This window comes from Anneissia japonica, unplaced genomic scaffold, assembly GCF_011630105.1.
Source record: "Anneissia japonica isolate Jap-2015-1 unplaced genomic scaffold, ASM1163010v1 scaffold684_len92763_cov166, whole genome shotgun sequence".
Taxonomy (NCBI): Eukaryota; Metazoa; Echinodermata; class Crinoidea; order Comatulida; family Comatulidae; genus Anneissia; species Anneissia japonica.
The window spans coordinates 67,154-73,128 of NW_022758454.1; positions in this window are offsets into that span (position 1 = coordinate 67,154).

Consider the following 5,975-nt stretch of genomic DNA (forward strand, 5'->3'; position numbering starts at 1 on the left):
GCCCACGTTGACGAACGGCGACTCGGATATCAAGCTTTCGGAATTTGTCGCAACCGAGCAAGCTCGCCGAGCTCTGCGATCGGTAGTCCGCCCGAAACAGTGGATATTGATGGATGCCGACACTCTCGTCTGTTACCACGAGGAGGAAGGGAGCATATTTCTCACGGATCACCGACTCCCCGCGTACGTGTACCGAAAACTGTGCTGCACGAAATCCCGATCGCATCCGATTCGCGTTCGCAACAGCATCCGCCGCGGCAGTTGCGAGCGCAGGGAAAGGCGATCCTTACTCGAACATTCCGGTAAGGTACGGCGACCGAGAGACGACGTTCGACGTTCGGGACGTCAGCGCCTTGTTCTACGAAGAGCGCTGACGGCGAGCGCAAGGAAACCCCCCTGGAGGACCACGGAACGACACAGGATACTGGTACTGCCCCTGCCGCGCCCTGCACCGGACGTGCGGTTTCGCGAGATCGCCATGAGATCGGTTGACTTCACGACAGAAGCGAGAGAGAGGCTGCTTCCTTTGCAACCCGGCGAATCGGGTGCGTTTTATTTCGGCGAACCGGTCGTCAGAGATAAGAAAGGGGAGGAGGTGGTACTCAGGGCAGGCGACGTCCTGACTTCGGCTGCCTATCGCAAGTTGTACTCCGATCTAGGGTGGAAGAACGCGCTCGATTTCCGGAAGTTCATGAACGCCGTGTACAGGTTCGCGCGATGTCCCGTCGTCAGAAACGATCTGGCAGACGGCGAGGTCGATTTTCACTTCCAGGCTCCCCTTCCTTAGGGGAAAAAGGTAGGATTCCTATCTTCAGTATGAACGTCATCGGTCACCGACGCGGCTGGCCACCTATGATGAAGGAATCGACGTTATGTTCGCTGATCTCGTCCTGCATCGCGACTTCGCTCGTGGTGGACGTTCTTCTTCAGGCGAACGTTCATCCGATAGTCGATTGGTACGCGATATTCCTGCCCGCCTTCCTGTACGTGACGTTCGTCAAAGTCGGAGCGAAATCCAGTCTGGTGTCGGCGTGCCGGCTGAGTCTCTGCGCGTCCGCCAACAATTTGTTCTTCACAAACCTGAAATTTCTGATCGGACCGTGCGGGGCATCGTATCTGGATCCGTTGCGGGAATGCGGTGCCGAAGGAACGGATCGCACCTGTCAACGAGCCGTGTCGGAAATGGGATGCCGACCATCGTCGATGTCCGGTCGTGGAACTGGGAGGGACGGCCGGATCCATCTACTACTTCGTGCAGTTTGCGCTCGTGTACATGCCGACCGGAATAGCACCGGCGATGCTGCACATAACCAATTCGTCCGATGGCTTTCGTAGCGGCAGCGGTTGGGGGTGGTACAGAAACGCGGGCATTCCGATCGTCGTGGTGACCCTGCTTGTGGACGTGTTTGCAGGAGCGATCGTCTACCCTCTGTCTTCGGAATACGTGGTGCACGCGTTCGTGTTCGCCGCCGCGATCTCAAGGTACGCATCGCTCTCCGACGTGTGGGAGGCGGCGTCTCTGGCCAGCGTAGCGATCGCCACCGTCGACCTCGTCAGAAACGTGCTCGTCTACAAACTCGGGCCGTGCGCCTTTGACGGTCGGGACGTGATGGAGTGCGATACGTCCTTGGGCGACTGCTACGAAAACCTTCTGGACCTCAGCGCCAACAGCATCGACGCCGCCGACTGTCCGATTAACAAGGTCGGACGACACTGGGCGATCGTTCTCACCGCCTCGCAGGCCATCAGGTTCTGCGTCGTGGTAGTTCTCCAGAGTTTCCTGCTTTCGCGGAAAGGAGTCAGGTTGTTGCAATCCGGCGACAAACGAGGCGAGAAGGACAAAGCCAACGACGACGACGACGACGATTCGAGCGACAAGGACCAGGACGTCATTTTTCAAAGAGGACTTAACGTGTGACGTGATGTAATTTTACCTTTATTTTTATTTTTTGATTGTTTTTCTTCAGTCGGATGCTCCTTATACCAAAAGGATCAAGTTCGACGACAAAGACGACGACGACGCAAGCACCTCCCAAACTGTTGGCGTCGGCGACGAACGAAGAGAAGCTGAGACCGCAGACGGCAAAGGAAACCTAACGAAATCCTTTCTTGAAGACTCTCAACTTCCCGTCGACGACGAACGAACAGGCGGAGAAGGAAACCTCGCCGACTACTTTCCCGAGGACTCTCAACTTCCTGTCGACGACGAACAAACAGCCGGAGAAGGAAACCTCGCCGATTACTTTCCGGAGGATTCTCAGCTTCCAGTCGAATCGTCGGACGAACAGGACATTTCCGACCAAGACACGGTCGTTTACAGAGACGAAGAACTGGAACAGCAACTGGACGACTGGCTGTTCTCGAAAATTTTGAAGTACAACCTGTCTTCGAAATAGAATTTTAAAAAAATGTTCCGATATATTAAGTACTAAAGAAAAAAGAAAAACACGAAATCTTATATTCTGTTTTGTCTTCAATAAAATCTTTATTACAAAAAAACAATATAAAGTTGTTATTGTGCATATTTGTCTTCATACGAAATCAGTCATTTGTCTTCATTCGAAATCAGTCTATTATCAGTAGGTAATGCAAAAGGAAATTATGCAGAGAACCGCTACCTTTCCAAAATTTGAAGACGAGGAAGACAGGGTGAAAACCTTTCGCAACTGGCCGCATGACAGACCCGATGGAAGGTCGATGTCGGAAGCAGGGTTCTTCTACGGGGGTTTCGAAGATAACGCCGGGTGTTTCTTCTGCGGAATATTGCTGTGCCGATGGGAGCCGGACGACCTTCCTCTTTCTGAACACGCCGAACACGGGAGTTCGTGCTTGTTGTTGCGGCGCAAGACGAAGTAAACCCTGATTTCCAAGATTAATTTTGCCTCCGAATTCGGATTCGACAGCGACGTGATCGCAAAGGTCGTGAGCGATCATCTCGAGAAGAAAGGACAAGTGTTCTCGTTGACAAACGAAGTTCTGGTCTCGAGCATAATCGACTTCGATGAAAATGGGGCCGACGACAGGAAAAAGGACGGGGTCGAAGATCCGTCGAAACACGAGGGCTTGGTGTCTCTGTCGCCGAACTTCGCTTGGAAGAAGATGCCGAAGACGAACGCCCGGAACGAAAAGAAGAGGAAGAAGGAGTTCGTGCGCCCGTCGAAAGCTATACGAACAAGATACGCGTCGGCGACGACGACGACGAGAAATCTCGCGGAGATTTATTGAGGGAACTTACCGATCTCAAGGACGAGATGTCGTGCAAGGTGTGCATGGATCGCGATTCGAACGTCCTCAAGACTCCGTGCAACCATCTCGTCTGCTGCGACTCGTGTTCCGTCAGGTTAGCGTCGTGTCCGATCTGTCGTACAAAAGTCGGTGAAGTCGTCAAAGTTTACCACAGTAAGGTTTAGGTCATGGAGACGATGGCCGAAACGACGAGAATCATAAGAGAAACGATGGCCGAAACGACGAGAATCATGAGAGAGTTTGCAAAAGCGATAAACGAAGCCGAGTTGCACGGCGATAAGGTAAACCGATTTTTTTCGACGAGTACCAACACGTCATCGACCCGACCGTCAGCGACGAGGAGTGGGAAACCCGATATTTTTGTACTATCCGTAGAAAGAGGTGTCTGAAAGAGGGACATTTGAAAGTGATTAAAGAGATCGACAAATTGAGGACTGCGTGCAAGTCGGAGTCTCGTCGCGTGCTTCCACCTCCCTTTCAGATCGCCAGAAGGTGCATCGTGCATCGCGACCCGGACGACCCTTTCAACAGGACGGCGACTAATCGAAGCAAGGAAGGATTGGACTTTCGACCGAAAGGATACGATCGCCCGTCCGCGGTGAATTGGATATCTTCCGTTCTCGGCGACTGGCCTTGCGAACGAGGACGCGTGGCGGATGTTTTGGCGATCGCGCAGAAGGCGTACTCGTCTCATCCTTGGAAGGACATGATGGCTTACACGGTGGGCGACGTGCTGAACGAATTGTGTCCCGGTTTCGATTGGATGTCTCTCCGGAAGCTGGAGGACGTTGACAGATGCCAGGTGTGTCTGGACGCGTATTCCGACGTGATGACGATGCCTTGCCGACATTTTACGTCCTGTCGATCGTGCTCGAAGCGGGTGAACAACTGCCCGACGTGCAGACGTCCCATCGAACAGAGGCTTTCGGAGTGGCAGATACCGGACGGTACGAAGGTGTACAGATGAAAATTAGATTCTTTCTATTAATTGAAAAGTGAATAATACAAGAAATCATTTAACGATAATCTGTTGTATGCGAATGTTATTTTTTTAAATATATATAGTTGTCTCTATGAAAAAATTAGCCATGTTCGTCTATCTGACGAGCGCCAAATATTCAAAGATAACAGGAAGGTTGTCCGTTCGCGGAAGAATAACCGGAAGGTTGTCCGTTCGCGGAAGAAATTTAGACGGACGGCCGGTTGACCTGGAGAGTACGAAGGTGGAATTCCAGTGTTACGCCGAAGACGAAGACGGCGACGCGACTTTACGAAGAAGCGACAGATACGAGTCCGTAGGTCGAACGTACCGCACGCTCAGGTCACGGGACAGGAACGGCATCCCCGTGGAGAACACGTTCGGCAACCTGCCGTCTGCCGTCGACGACCAGGACGCCCAGTGCGCCGTCGGCGTGCACGGGTGCGCTTGGCACCGATGCACCACGAACGAGAAGGGATACGTCGAGAATTTCGAGTACGACGAACGAACCCACTTGGAACTCGAGGAAACCGATCCCGTGCAGCCGTCCGTGCTCTACCTCTCCGTTCGACTCGACGTGACCGGACGCGTGACCGCCGTAGTTCTCTCCGACGGAATTATGTCGAAGGAGCCCGAGGAGAGGGATGTGCTACGATGTCTGATGAACCTCGTGTATCACGGAGATCACGGAGAGTGGGTGAAAACGGTCTTGACGAACAGATGCTCGGCGTGCGACCTGCCGATATCTCGATGGCCGATATGCGTCGACACCTCCGAGGACGCCGACGGGTGCCGCGATCGCGATTCCATGTACGAGTACGCGAGCAGAAGATATTGCAACGAACTTTCTGCACGAACGTCCGACGACGTGCTGGATGAGGAGCTGTCTGTTCTCCGGGATTACGAACGCAAGGTGCGCAGAAGACGTTTTGTGGAAACCGTCTTGGACGCGTCCAGGTTGACGGGCACCTTTCCCGGAGGAACCAGGAAGCAGATGCTGTCGTCCATGCTCTGCAGGGAGGCTGCGAAACGAGGTTTCGTGTTTCCCCGTCGAAGAGAGACGGCGGAAGAACCGGCCGGAGGCGGAGGTCTCGTTCTCGAACCAGTGCCCGGCATCGGCCGCGTACAAACGGGTGGCGAACGCGTGCATCGGATGGCTGGCCATCTCCGGAAGAGGTCGACTCTACAACCACGTGACGTCGAGCTGCAGGAGACAGCTGGCCAAGTTGAAGAATTGCGCCGAACGCAAGGGCGCTCGGGTGGTTTACGGAGACACAGACTCGCTGTTCGTGAAGGTCGGGGCGAACGGCAGACCCGACTTGCAGATGAAATTCGAAAAAAACGTCGGCGGAAACGGATGGCAGAAGTTCGTTCGGAGGGAGACGTACAGACGGCTGCTGCTGACGACGGCGAAGAGATACGCGTACCTGCGAGAGGACCGTACAGTCGGCACGGTCGGCATGCTGAACGTGAGGGACGACGCGGAACCTCTAGTTTCCAAACTGGACCGGAAGTTGGTGGAGATTGCGCTGACGCACGACGATCCTGCGTCGGCTTTGGAGGCCTGCGCCGGTGCGTTCGTCGAACTCACGGACGGTCTGAAGAGGACGAAGACGATCTCGTTATCGAGCGTTCGCCGACTGTCGAAGAAGGAAACGAACACTCGCAAGTTCAGGAGAGCGTGCGCCGCGCTCGGTCTTTCCCGGCCGGCGCCGTACTACGTCAGACACGAGGGAGCTTCGCAGCACCC